Genomic DNA, 14,800 nt, shown 5'->3' with positions numbered 1-14,800 from the left:
CTATATCTCTTCTTTGTGCCTGTTTGGTCAGCTGTTGACAGAAGGCTTCATCAAGTCCTTCATCCTGACTCGGAGGTCTGTAGTAGACACCCACGACAAGATCTTTTTGAGTCCCGGTTCCCTTGATTCTTATCCAGATGCTTTCAAGCTGGTTTCCCGGATTACAGTCTTGCATTTCTTCCTTCCTTCCTTCCCTCCCTCTCAGGCTGCCCTGTTCCCTCCTCTCTCTTCTCCACCTCTTCCTCCTTCTCCTTTGGGCCGGGATCACAGGGGTGGGGAGGGCCAGAAGCTTCCTTGGGGCAACAAGGCTGCAGTTGAGGGAGGGCAAGCTCATGCTTCACCACTGGCAGATGCGCTGAGGGAGAAGCACCCGGCTCCTCCTCCTTGTCAGCCACAACATGGCTTTGAATTAGCCAGTTAGGAATGCAGGTCCTTGTTAGCTTGGAAGATTTATTTGGGAAATGTGGCCGGAGTGACCCTTTGAGATGCTGAGGAAGCAGAGTGGGGAGTCCCTGTGGCAGGGGAGATAATGACGTAATCAATAAAGAAATCCTTGTTCCTTTGAGCATTTAGCACAATGCTGGTAATTCACGGAAACCCATGATCCAGAATATGTTGCACCCTTGAATGTGGGAAGGAGTTCTGCCTGCCTGCCTGCCTTCTGTTCCTTTAACCACGTTTGGGTCTGACCCAATGAAATGGGTGTGGCCCTCTAATATGGGGGAAAGGGTTCAGTTCCTTCCTTCCATGATTCCTTCCTTCTCTTATCCTGTCCTTCTGTGTTTCCTTCCTTCCACCTTTCCTTTCTTCTTTCCCTTTTTGCTTTGTTTACCTTGAGCCAGAGGTATGCGGCTTCATGTCTAACCTTTTGCTTCTTCTTTCTTGACCAGGACGTGAGAGTTCTCTGGAGCCACCCCTGCCGTGATGGGAAACGAACCAGCTTCTAGTCGATATTAAGGCATTTGGAAACCAAAGTGCAGGAAGGAAACCAGTCCTCTAGGAAAAAGGATTCCTCTCAAGGGGCTGATCCTGCTGAATTCCTACATTCACTTTGGATTCTAGAGTAGAACCATAGAGTTGGAAGAGACTGCATGAGGCACCCAGTCCAGGCCTCTGCCGTGCAGGAAAAGTGCAAAGTACCCTGGACAGATGAGTATCTAGCCTCTGTTTAAAAGATTCCAAAGGAGCCTCCACTACTTTTTGAGGCAGAGAGTTCCACTGCTGAACAGCTCTTACAGTCAGGAAGTTCTTCTTAATGTTCAGATGGAATCTACTTTCCTGTAATTTGAACCCAGTGCTGTGAGTAATCAGAAAGGGAAAAACAAGAATCAAGTGTCCATATTGGAATTAAATGTACATAGCACATAACTCTGTTGACATGGAGGAGAAAGCATATAAATGTATTGCATGTGGAAAGAGCTTCTCTCATAATTCAAATCTACATAGACATCAAAGGACTCACATTGGGGAGAAACCCTATAACTGCCTGGAGTGTGGACAGAGCTTTCCTCAGAAGGCACACTTACATACACATCAAAGGACTCACACTGGGGAGAAACCCTATAACTGCCTGGAGTGTGGACAGAGCTTTGCTCGTAGTTCAGGAATACGTTCACATCAAAGGAGTCACACTGGGGAGAAACCCTATAAATGCCTGGAGTGTGGACAGAGCTTCACTCGTAGTTCAGGACTACGTTCACATCAAAGGACTCACACTGGGGAGAAACCCTATAACTGCCTGGAGTGTGGACAGAGCTTTTCTCATAGTACAAGACTACGTTCACATCAAAGGACTCACATTGGGGAGAAACCCTATAACTGCCTGGAGTGTGGACAGAGCTTCACTCGTAGTTCAGGACTACGTTCACATCAAAGGACTCACACTGGGGAGAAACCCTATAACTGCCTGGAGTGTGGACAGAGCTTCGCTCGTAGTTCAGGACTACGTTCACATCAAAGGACTCATGCTGGGGAGAAACCCTATAAATGCCTGGAGTGTGGACAGAGCTTCATTCGTAGTTCAGGACTACGTTCACATCAAAGGACTCACACTGGGGAGAAACCCTATAACTGCCTGGAGTGTGGACAGAGCTTCACTCGTAGTTCAGGACTACGTTCACATCAAACGAGTCACACTGGGGAGAAACCCTATAACTGCCTGGAGTGTGGACAGAGCTTTTCTCATAGTACAAGACTACGTTCACATCAAAGGACTCACATTGGGGAGAAACCCTATAACTGCCTGGAGTGTGGACAGAGCTTCACTCGTAGTTCAGGACTACGTTCACATCAAAGGACTCATGCTGGGGAGAAACCCTATAAATGCCTGGAGTGTGGACAGAGCTTCATTCGTAGTTCAGGACTACGTTCACATCAAAGGACTCACACTGGGGAGAAACCCTATAACTGCCTGGAGTGTGGACAGAGCTTCGCTCGTAGTTCAGGACTACGTTCACATCAAAGGACTCACACTGGGGAGAAACCCTATAAATGCCTGGAGTGTGGACAGAGCTTCACTCAGAGTTCAGCTCTACGTTCACATCAAAGGACCCACACTGGGGAGAAACCCTATAACTGCCTGGAGTGTGGACAGAGCTTCACTCATAGTTCAAACCTACGTCAACATCAAAGGACTCACACTGGGGAGAAACCATATAACTGCCTGGAGTGTGGACAGAGCTTTTCTCATAGTACAGGACTACGTTCACATCAAAGGACCCACACTGGGGAGAAACCCTATAACTGCCTGGAGTGTGGACAGAGCTTCACTCATAGTTCAAACCTACGTCAACATCAAAGGACTCACACTGGGGAGAAACCCTATAAATGCCTGGAGTGTGGACAAAGCTTCAGGCATGGTTCACGTCTACGTTCACATCAACGTACTCACACTGGGGAGAAACCCTATAAATGCCTGGAGTGTGGACAGAGCTTCATTCAGAGTTCAGGCCTACGTTCCCATCAAAGGACCCACACTGGAGAGAAACCCTATAAATGTCTGGAGTGTGGACAGAGATTTACTCGGAGTGGAACTCTACGTAAACATCAAAGGACTCACACTGGGGAGAAACCGTAGAAATGCATGGAGTGTGGACAGAGCCTTTCACGGAATAACATTATACATAGACATCACATAGTACACTCTGGAGAGAATGGTGTTAATTGACACCAGAGTGTCATTTTAAAATGTACAAAAGGAACTCTTGCAAATTTTGGAAATTCAACCTCATAGTTGGGACATTTCCTCACATGTGGTGTATTGTAGAAAGATTGAACTAAAATATGTTCCATTCTGGAAGTAAGCAAGGTTAAATGAAACTAGAGTTTTATATGTTGAGAATGTTGGATGATCAATTAGAATGAAAACATGGGTTGTTACTGTGATATACTAAAGTGTGTGTGTGTATATATATATTATTCTACTCCGTTTAGATAATATAGTCATATATACGGACTATATACGGACTATATTATATATAATATAGTCCGTATAGTCATACATACATACATACATATACATACATATATATATATATATATATATATATATATATATATATATGACTATACGGATAGATGGAAGGAATGTTTTAGTCCAAAGCAAAAAGAATGGCTCATGAAGACCTGCAAATTACCCAAAACAAAAAAACTGAGAACAACGTGGGCAAATGTCAGTTGTTATATTTATTAATGGTAAGAGTGTTATCAAAAGTGTGGTTATATTATATTATCTAAAGGGAGTAGAATAATGAGAGATAAAAATTAACAGATAGAATGAGGCCTTTAGGCACAAATCCCTTTCTGTTTTCTAGTTCAGTTGTGTGTCTATGTAGGTAATTGTTTCATTAATGTGTGTGTTTCTGATTTAGTTTGTATCTCATGTAGTAGTTTCATGTAGTTGAAACATTATATACAATTTCTGCCTTTTTGTATTCTTGCTTTTAATCTGTTTTTTATTTTTTTATTTGCAAAAAAGAAGGGGATTTATAAGGGTCAAAATGGCTGAAACTGGAGGGGTGGGTAGACCTGGTTTTAGCCCAAAATGGGGTTTAATGTTTAATCTAGAGCGCCATTGAAGATCATTTCCTTCCTCTGTGTTGATGACATGGGTTTGGATTCCATTGTCTTCCTTCAGACATTATTGTTCCTATTATGCTTTATACAACATGTATTCACTGCTTTGATCACCATCGATTCTTTTTCACTGCCTTGTCTATCCCGCAAACCCCTCCAGTGTGTTCTGTTGGTCATCAGGGTTGTGTGTGCTAAGTTTGGTCCACATCCGTCATTGGTGGGCTTCCGAATGCTCTCTGGATGCAGGGTGAACTACAACTCCCACGTTCTGTGTTCCAAGTTTGGTCGTCAGCTTGTTTTGTTCTGAACCCAAAGGATTGCTATTCTTTTGATGCCAAGTGTTCAGGGAAGAGTGAGTTCTGTTAGATGAATGAGGCTTTCAGAGACCACGTCTGGTCGCTTGGCTGGGAAATTGTACAAACATGTTCACACAAATGGGAAGGTTAGAAGATTTGGTTCAGGCAGATTTTAAGTTAATAACCTTTAAAAATAGAAGATAAAATTTGGAAAGCACAGGATGGTGGAGCATCTGAGTTGGTTGAGCCTCAGTAACGGTGGAAGCCCAGTGATTTTATTTGATCTATCATGTCAGAAACTAATTGAGAGTACTCTTATAATGTATTTTAATAACACAAAGTTTTTGTTTTTTCGTGTCAGGAGCAAACTGAGTTGCTTCTGGAGTGAGAGAATTGGCCGTCTGCAAGGACGTTGCCCAGGGGACGCCCGGATGTTTTGACGTTTCACCATCCTTGTGGGAGGCTTCTCTCATTTCCCCGCATGGAGCTGGAGCTGATAGAGGGAGCTCATCCGCACTCTCCCCAGAAGCGACTCAAGCTGCTCCTGACACGGAAAATAAAATAACACAAAGTTAAAACTTGGCATGATACTAGATTTCCTTTGACTAGAAGGTGGCCGCTTGGAGTGCCTCTGGTGTCGCTGTGAGAAGGTCCCCTGTAACGGAAAGCCCTATTTTATTGGGGATTTTTGTCTATGTTATGTAATGTTGATTCAGTGGTCAAGGTGGGCAGGAGTTGGCTACTGCTGATTGGCTATGTGTCACCATGGTAACGTAGAAATGCAACTATTTCGAAGCTAGCACGAAAGGGGCGGAGCTAGCTGGATGAAAAAGGAGGGAATGTTTTAAAAAGAGTGAGTTAGTGAAGTTCTCTAGCCGGTGAGCTTGAAAGAAGATGTCTGAAGTCAGTTAGGTTTAAGTTTCCAGTGAGATAGAGCTGAGGAAAAGGAATACTGTTGAGACAAAGTTCCAGTCAAGTGGTTGATGTTACAGAATGAAAGATATTATCTATATCATGTACAAATGAAACGGAAGAAGTTAACCTTTGCAACCAGTTACGCTTTTTGGACTAAAGAAACCATCAATAAATAATTCTTTGTTTGTAATAAAGACAGTGCTCCTGAGTGGTGAATTGCTCTACTTAGAGTCAGCGGAAGATTTGTCTCGTATGCTTCCCCTCCGTGTCACATCATCTCATACACGCACAGCACAGACTCAAGGGTTTCTAGCTGGCAGTGGCTGGGATCCTGAAAGAAAGTGGCTGGCTGACGGTTGCCCCAAACCCTCTCCTTCTTCAGGGGACTGATTTAGCTCTGCTAGGAAATGGATCAGTCTTTTGTGAGAAGATGGCTGAGTGTGGGAGTGTGAGTGAATATGTGTGTGTGAATGGATCTGCTTGGTGCCAGGACAGTGTATGATTTTTCGTGCAGAATAGAAGTTACATGCATAGTGTTTACACCCAGATCTGGTGTCACCGGTATATTCTTCAGAGCCGTAGTCTCAAACGTAGAGATTGTTCAGCCTCCCCTCTTCTCCAAAGAAAGCACACTGCGTAGAAAAGGAAGCGGAAGGAAGGAAGGAAGAAACTGAAAGAAGGAAAGGGTGAATCAAGGCTTCCAGAGCCACCCAAATATTTCTGAAGAAGAGCCCTTACTCAAGTCACTTACTTAGGGGATCCCTGGTTGTGCAAGCATGATGGCCTTTCAAGTGTAGTGTCTTCGTGGTGGACACGTGGAGCCCTCCTATTCCTGACCCGCATGTTCGTTCTTCCACAGTGAGGGCATCTCATTCCAGACGGAAGGTGGTCCCGGTCTGGGTTGGTTTGGCATGCCTTCTTCCTCTTGGCACACTTCTCCCTTTCGCCCTAAATTCATGCCTCTTCCAATTCCACAGCACTGCTGGTCACAACTGACCTCCAGCGGAAGCGCTCAAGAGCCAGGGCTTCCCAGTTCTCTCTCGGTGTTTATTACACAGGTTTCAGGTTGGCTTTAAGCCCATCTTTCAGTCTCTTTTTCTGTCCACCAACCTTCCAATTTCCGTTCTTGAGTGTTTCTTGTACATCAGAGCAGAGTCCAGGTATTTTGGTGTGCTGCAACACTCCAGTGGGAGTTGGTGGAGGCTCAGACATGGTGGGAGCCCAGTGGTAGAATCATAGAATAGTAGAGTTGGAAGAGACCTCATGGGCCATCCAGTCCAACCCCCCGCTAAGAAGCAGGAAATCGCATTCAAAGCACCCCCGACAGATGGCCATCCAGCCTCTGCTTAAAAGCCTCCAAAGAAGGAGCCTCCACCACGGCCCCGGGGAGAGAGTTCCACTGTCGAACAGCCCTTCTCACAGTGAGGAAGTTCTTCCTGATGTTCAGGTGGAATCTCCTTTCCTGTAGTTTGAAGCCATTGTTCCGTGTCCTAGTCTGCAGGGCAGCAGAAAACAAGCTTGCTCCCTCCTCCCTATGACTTCCCTTCACGTATTTGTACATGGCTATCATGTCTCCTCTCAGCCTTCTCTTCTGCAGGCTAAACATGCCAAGCTCTTTAAGCCGCTCCTCATAGGGCTTGTTCTCCAGACCTTTGATCATTTTAGTTGCCCAGCTCTGGACGCTTTCCAGCTTGTCAACATCTCCCTTCAACTGTGGTGCCCAAAATTGGACACAGTGTGATTCCAGGTCAAGTGGTCTGACCAAGGCAGAATACAATAAGGGGGAGCAGGACTTCCCTGGATCCAGACGCTATTCCCCTATTGATGAGGCCAGAATCCCGTTGGCTTTTTTAGCTGCCGCATCACATTGTTGGCTCATGTTTAACTTGTTGTCCACAAGGACTCCAAGGTCTTTTTCACACGTACTGCTGTCGAGCCACTATAACACTATAATAATGACATAATATATATTACTAAAATATAACAATTCTATTATAACATAAATATATATGACATTGTAAAATAATGATGTAAGGCTATGGAAGGGAAGGGGGCTTTGCTGGGACCTCATGCCGTGGCCGTCCATCACGACGGAAGGAAGGAATTCTCATGTATTGTAACTGTTAAATTATTCTATAATATACTGTGGTATTATAACTATTTATCATTATAATATGATGATTATATTATAGTATCATTATATATTATTATCTTATTATTATACTGTTATATTATTATATTCTAATCAAATAATTTTATAATATAATATAATATATGGTAACAGTATAATAATAACAACTCGGCGTTGCCCAGGTTATTTGACCAAGTCAGTGTTTTTATTACTGTCCAAAACACAAGGAATGGGATGAACTACAACTCCCATCATGCCCGGTTCTCCCCCAGAAACTCCGTCAGGACTTAAAGGGTGTGACGTTGGGCAACTCTGCTCAGGAGTCAATCAAAGGCGGGGGAGCGGCAGGCGGCCAATGGGGGGCCTCCGGTGGGCGGGGCGTCCCGGGCTCAGCCAATGGGAGGGGCGGGGGCGGGCTCCGGGGAAGGAGGAAGACGAGGGGGAAGATGGCGGCGCCTGGCCTGGCCTGAGGCCTGGTCTGTGTCTGTGAGGCGGACAAGGTGAGAAGAGACGGAAATAAATAGACATCTATTATTATTATTATTATTATTATTATTATTATTATTATTATTATTAAGTGGAGTGGGTGGGGCCACAGTGTCGGTGAGGGTCCCGCCAGTCCCGTCCTCCGCGGCCAGTGTGGTCCAGATCCAGCGTTGTTGGCTCGGCCGTTCTCTCTGGATGCAGGTCAAGGGCGACTCCTCTCAGTCAGGATGCGAATCCTCCCCAAACCTCTTGGGAATGGAAAACAGGGTGGTTCAATGAACAGGCCCAATGGAGCTGTCCTGAGAAGACTTCTTCCTGTTTTGAAAGCAAATGGCACTTGATCACTGTCACTCATTTCCATGACACACCACTGTAGGGAACCTCTCCCCACTGGGTTGCTTTTAATTGCTCTGGTTTTATCTGCTTGCATTTTAATGTATTGGCCCATTATTTTATTTGGTTGGAATGTTTTAAATTTATGTCAAATAGGTTGTTGTTGTTGTTGTTTGGGGCTTGTCCCTGTTGTGAGCCGCCCCGAGTCCCTTCGGGGAGATGGGGCGGGATATAAAAATAAAGTTGGAGTGCCTCCTGACCCCTTGGAGTGAGTGAGTGCCTCTGGAGTGGCTGTGAGAAGGCCCTCCCTTGTGCTTTCTGGCTGCAGGCGAACTACAACTCCCAAAGCCAAGGCCACTCCCCCCGACCCTGCAGGAAGGAGTCCCGCTCCCCCTCCCTCGGGGCCTCCTTCCCGAGGTCCACACGGGGCTCCTCTCCAGCCCCCTCCCCTCGGTCTTCCTTTCTGGAGGCTCCACAGACCCCGCTTCTCTTTCGGCCACTGGTTCTCAGCCTTCCTGATGCCACCACCCCAGATGGTCACGTGATGCCTCACATGGTCCAAGTGACTTTTGAAATCGTCATATATTGGACTATTGGGTTTATTTTGAGGAGACTGAGGTCTCCCGTTTGAATCCTATATGAATACAGACATTGATTCAGGATAGAGACAAGTGGTACCTTTATGTTGTGTATATAAGCAATACATCTGTTGTTTTATGCTTCAGAAATAATAACAACATAATACATTGTGTATCTTTGTTATAGATACCTGTGTTCCAAATATATCTGCGTCTCATGGTGCTAGAGCGTGGTCTCTTCAGTGTCTTCTGAGTCGCTCTGTCTTCTGAGTGCCCAGGGGAAAGACTCACATCTGGTCTCAGTCCTGCCACTTTTGGACTCTGGCTTGCTGAGATGTTCTTGTGAGTAGATCTTGTCTGTAGATCTTAGGAAGCTGTGTCATGATTTAAGGTAGGGGTCCCCAAACTAAGGCCCGGGGGCCGGATGTGGCCCATCGAAGCCATTTATCCGGCCCCCACGGCACAAGGGCAGAAGGGGGTTGGGCTAAATGACCCAAGAGGTCTCTTCTCCCATTATTATTATTATTATTATTATTATTATTATTATTATTATTAGAAACACAAGATGAGTCCACAGCAGGCACTCTGCTGGCTGTTGAATTGGATCACACGTAATTTTGTCAACGCCGATTGTTTTTAAGTGCAGGCCAAGGCCTTTAGGCACTGCACCCAGTGTGCCGATCACCACTGGGACCACCTTGACTGGCTTGTGCCAGAGGCTTTGTAATTCGATCTTTAAATCCTCATATCGTGTCAGCTTGTCCAGTTGTTTCTCCTCAATCCTGCTGTCACTTGGGATTGCAACATCGACAATCTATACTTTGTTTTTTAACACGATTGTGAGGTCAGGAGTATTGTGTTCCAAAACCCTGTATTATTATTATTATTATTATTATTATTATTATTATTATTATTATTATTATTAACATTGAGGCTGGGTGGCCATCTGTCAGAGGTGCTGTGCTTGTGCTTTTGGTGCACAGAGGCAGAAGGGGGTTGGACTCAATGGCCCAAAGGGTCTCTGCCAACCCTCTTTTTATTGTTGTTGTTGTTATTATGATTTATTTATTTATTTATTTATTTATTATTGCTCGGTGGCCAACCATAGTCCGGCCCTCCAACGGTCCGAAGGATTGTGAACTGGCCCCCTGTTTAAAAAGTTTGGGGACCCCTGATTTAAGGCGTTGGTGTGCTGCCTGATATCCGATCTGGGGATGGGCTGGAGGTATCGCTGCCTTGGTCCTTTCATTACTGGCTGCTACTTCCTGACAAATCGCCTAGAGCAGGGGTCCCCAAACTAAGGCCCGGGGGCCAGATGCGGCCCTCCAAGGCCATTTACCTGAGATTGAGGCTCGCCCAAAGTCTGAAATGACTTGAAGGCACACAACAATCCTACTTGACTATCTCATTGGCCAGAAGCAGGCCCATACTGCCCACTGAAATCCTGATAAGTTTACAGTATGTTGGTTAAAATTGTTTTTATTTTTAAATATTGTATTGTTCTTTCATTTACTAATATTGTAAATGAAATATTGTAAATGAATAATATGGTAATAATATTATATATTGTGTACACATATGGTATTGATAATAATATTATAATGCAATGCAATATAATATTTATTTATTTATTTATTTCAGTATTTCTACCCCGCCCTTCTCACCCAATAGCGGACTCAGGGCGGCTAAAATAATAATACAATATAATAATATTGTATAATATAATACTATTAATTATATATTAAATATTAAATGTAATATTACTAATAATACTATGGTATAAAGGTATAGTGCAATATAGTAATATATAATGCTATTTTTTTTGCACTACAAATAAGACATGAGCAGTGTGCATAGGAATTTGTTTGTATTTTTTTTTCAAATGATAATTCGGCCCCTCAACAATCTGAGGGACCATGAATTGGCCCTCTACATAAAAAGTTTGAGGACCCCTGGCCTAGAGCATCTTGGATGGAGGGCGATTAATAAGTAATTAAATGATGATGATGATAATGATGACAGATGTCAGGTGGTGCAATGGCGGCTAAACAGTATAATTTCTCCAGCGGTGTTGGGTGTAGACGTCCTGTGATAAAGAGCCACATCCACTGAGATGTTGTTCCACGCTGGGCATGCGTACTCAGCCACAGAGTAGCCAAGCGCAAGGGCAGATGTCTTCACCGTGCCTGGTTGTGGTCCCCAGGGTGTGCCAGTCCTCTTTCGTAGCATGTTATTTCCAGCGCCCACTTGTTGTTTGATAGCCAAGCAGTGCTTCCTGTAGGTTTTCCCTCGGTTTTGCTCGTGCTCATTTGTGAGGCATCTTCCAGGACAGGAATGGACAGAGTGGGTGCCGTTCTTCCCCAGGTTGGGATTTAATGGCTTAGATTACTGCAGACACGTTCCTACAACCTTGTACACATAACCCGTGTTTCTCTCAATCGCCTTCACCTGCTGAAAAGCCTTTCCCCACAACAGAGGGCAGGAAATAGAGGCGGAAATGGACAGGGTGGAAAGGGCTGGGCAGGAAGGAGGGTTTCCCGACTGCGCTGTGCCTGTGAATTTGCATGCCGTCCTGCGGCTCAACCAAGGGAGTGAACAGCCCAACGGGGACGTAGTCCAGGCGAGACCAGTTCTGTGGACATCTCAGCATGCCTAAATGGGGTGTTGAATTTGCCAGGCAGGAAGGCGCCTTCGTTGGGAATTTGGGGTTCCTTTGAGAGATGTAGGAAATGTGGTGGCAGCAGAGGTCCAATTTGGGATGCACAGGAGACGGACGTGGGATCCCTTGTGGCCTGAAAGGGAACCTGAAATTCATGAAATCATCAGGAAAGGGATCATTGTGCCTCTTAAGATTAAACTTATGCTGGTAATTCATGGAAACGAATTATTCAGAGTGAATGACGCCCCGTCTCTGGCCTGTCTGACTGTCTGCCTTTTGTTTCTTTAGCCGTGTTTAGGTCACACCAACAAAATCAATGTGGCTCTTTAGTATTGTACGAAGGTCCCTTTTTCTTCCATCCATCCCTCTTTCCTTCCATCAATCACTCATTTTCATCCTCCCTTCTTTTCTTCTCTCCTTCTGAATCCATCCCTTATTGTCAATCAATCTGTGATTACCTTTGTTTCCGTGTGTCCTTGAGACCCTTTATATCTCCATTTCTTCCATTTTCAACATGAGCCCTGAATGGAAAAGAGGATCATCTTGGAAATAGAGGAAGTTTGCAGCTTCATGTTTAACCTTTTGCTTCTTCTTTCTTGATCAGGGAAATGAAGACCCTATGAAGTCACCACAGGCATGAAAAGAAAATATCAATATCTAGTGGAGATTGAGGAATTTGGAAACCAAAGGGCAATAATGAAAGAAATCCTGAGGGAAGAAAAAATCCTCTCTAGGTGCCAATCTTGTGGAACTCAATTTGGATTAAAAAGAAAAAGGTAACACTCACGTGTCTGTATCGCAGTCAATCATAACTGTCAACATGGAGGAGAAACCCTTTACATGTATTGAGTATGGAAAGAGCTTCAGTTGGAGGAGCAATCTGCTACGGCATGAAAGGACTCACACTGGGGAGAAACCCTTTGAATGCCTGGAGTGTGGACAGAGTTTCACTCAGAGTTCAGGCCTACGTTCACATCAAAGGACGCACACTGGGGAGAAAGCCTATAAATGCCTGGAGTGTGGACAGAGCTTCACTCAGAGTTCAGGCCTACATTCACATCAAAGAACTCGCACTGGGGAGAAACCCTATAAATGCCTGGAGTGTGCACAGAGTTTTACTCAGAAGGGACACTTACATACACATCAAAGGACTCACACTGGGGAGAAACCCTATAATTGCCTGGAGTGTGGACAGAGCTTCACTCAGAAGGCAAGCTTACATTCACATCAAAGGATTCACACTGGGGAGAAACTCTATACATGCCCGGAGTGCGGAAAGAGTTTCACTCATAGTTCAGGCCTACGTACACATCAAAGAACTCACACTGGGGAGAAACCCTATACATGTCTGGAGTGTGGACAGACCTTCACTCAGAATTCAGGCCTACGTAGACATCAAAGGACTCACACTGGGGAGAAACCCTATAAATGCCTGGAGTGTGGACAAAGCTTCACGCATAGTTCACGTCTACGTTCACATCAAAGAACTCACACTGGGGAGAAACCCTATACATGTCTGGAGTGTGGAGAGAGCTTCACTCGTAGTTCAGTTCTGCGTTCACATGAAAGGACTCACACTGGGGAGAAACCCTATACATGTCTGGAGTGTGGACAGAGCTTCACTCGTAGTTCAGGGATACGTTCACATCAAAGAACTCACACTGGGGAGAAACCCTATACATGTCTGGAGTGTGGACAGAGCTTCACTCATAGTTCAGGCCTACGTAAACATCAAAGGACTCACACTGGGGAGAAACCCTATAAATGCCTGGAGTGTGGACAAAGCTTCACTCAGAGTTCAGGCCTACGTAAACATCAAAGGACTCACACTGGGGAGAAACCCTATAAATGCCTGCAGTGTGGACAGAGCTTCACTCAGAAGGGAAATTTACATACACATCAAAGGACTCACACTGGGGAGAAACCCTATAACTGCCTGGAGTGTGGACAGAGCTTCACTCAGAAGGCAAGCTTACATACACATCAAAGGACTCACACCAGGGAGAAACCCTATAACTGCCTGGAGTGTGGACAGGGCTTCACTCATAGTTCAGGCCTACGTAGACATCAAAGGACTCACACTGGGGAGAAACCCTATAAATGCCTGGAGTGTGGACAGAGCTTCAGTCAGAAGGGAAATTTACATACACATCAAAGGACTCACACTGGGGAGAAACCCTATAACTGCCTGGAGTGTGGACAGAGCTTCACTCAGAAGGCAAGCTTACATACACATCAAAGGACTCACACCAGGGAGAAACCCTATAACTGCCTGGAGTGTGGACAGGGCTTCACTCATAGTTCAGGCCTACGTAGACATCAAAGGACTCACACTGGGGAGAAACCCTATAAATGCCTGGAGTGTGGACAGAGCTTCAGTCAGAAGGGAAATTTACATACACATCAAAGGACTCACACTGGGGAGAAACCCTATAACTGCCTGGAGTGTGGACAGAGCTTCACTCAGAAGGCAAGCTTACATACACATCAAAGGACTCACACCAGGGAGAAACCCTATAACTGCCTGGAGTGTGGACAGGGCTTCACTCATAGTTCAGGCCTACGTAGACATCAAAGGACTCACACTGGGGAGAAACCCTATAAATGCCTGGAGTGTGGACAGAGCTTCACTCAGAAGGGAAATTTACATACACATCAAAGGACTCACACTGGGGAGAAACCCTATAACTGCCTGGAGTGTGGACAGAGCTTCACTCAGAAGGCAAGCTTACATACACATCAAAGGACTCACACCAGGGAGAAACCCTATAACTGCCTGGAGTGTGGACAGGGCTTCACTCATAGTTCAGGCCTACGTAGACATCAAAGGACTCACACTGGGGAGAAACCCTATAAATGCCTGGAATGTGGACAGATAGAATGAGGCTTTTAGTCATGTATCCATGTCTGTTTGTTCAGTTGTGTGTCTATGTAGGTAACTCGTTAGTCTGTTTACTTTAATGTGTAGTTGAAGCATTATATATAATTTCTGCCTTTTTGGTATTGTTGCTTTTAATATCTCATTTTATTTTTTTTATTTTTTGCAAAAAAAGGGGGAGGGTCAGAACGGCTGAAACTGGAGGGGTGGGTAGACCTGTTTTTGGCCCAAAATGGGGTTTAATGTTTAATCTAGAGCGCCTTTGAACATCATTGCCTTCTTCGGTGTTGGTGGCATGGGTTTGGATTCAATTGTCTTCCTTCAGACGTTATTATTCCTATTATGCTTTATACAACATCTATTCATAGCTTTGATCACCATCTATTCTTTTTCACTGTCTTGTCTATCCCCCAAACCCTTCCAGTGTGTTCTTTTGGTCATCAGGGTTGT

At 44.9% G+C, this 14,800-nt stretch overlaps 2 long non-coding RNA genes across 4 annotated transcripts in view; both read left to right on the top strand.

The window, feature by feature from the left end:
* LOC134294697 (uncharacterized) overlaps positions 1-14,800 on the top strand; it is an 80,446-nt gene that overhangs the window by 6,161 nt on the left and 59,485 nt on the right. The gene's annotated exons all lie outside the window — the stretch shown is intronic.
* LOC103281999 (zinc finger protein 850) lies at positions 627-14,523 on the top strand. 3 transcript variants are annotated; one of them, XR_010001421.1, is made up of 3 exons: positions 627-3,003; position 3,089; positions 12,407-14,485. It is a non-coding gene; the product is annotated as a zinc finger protein 850 (long non-coding RNA). The 3 variants fall into 3 exon arrangements; XR_507797.2 differs by lacking the exons at positions 627-3,003; position 3,089 and adding exons at positions 7,659-7,916; positions 9,001-9,155 and having other exon boundaries at positions 12,077-14,523; XR_010001420.1 differs by lacking the exons at positions 627-3,003; position 3,089 and adding an exon at positions 7,659-7,916 and having other exon boundaries at positions 12,077-14,523.

This window comes from Anolis carolinensis, unplaced genomic scaffold (assembly GCF_035594765.1).
Source record: "Anolis carolinensis isolate JA03-04 unplaced genomic scaffold, rAnoCar3.1.pri scaffold_18, whole genome shotgun sequence".
Classification (NCBI taxonomy): domain Eukaryota; kingdom Metazoa; phylum Chordata; class Lepidosauria; order Squamata; family Dactyloidae; genus Anolis; species Anolis carolinensis.
Note: the sequence above shows the minus strand (reverse complement) of the source record. Positions and strands in the feature narration are given on the sequence as shown.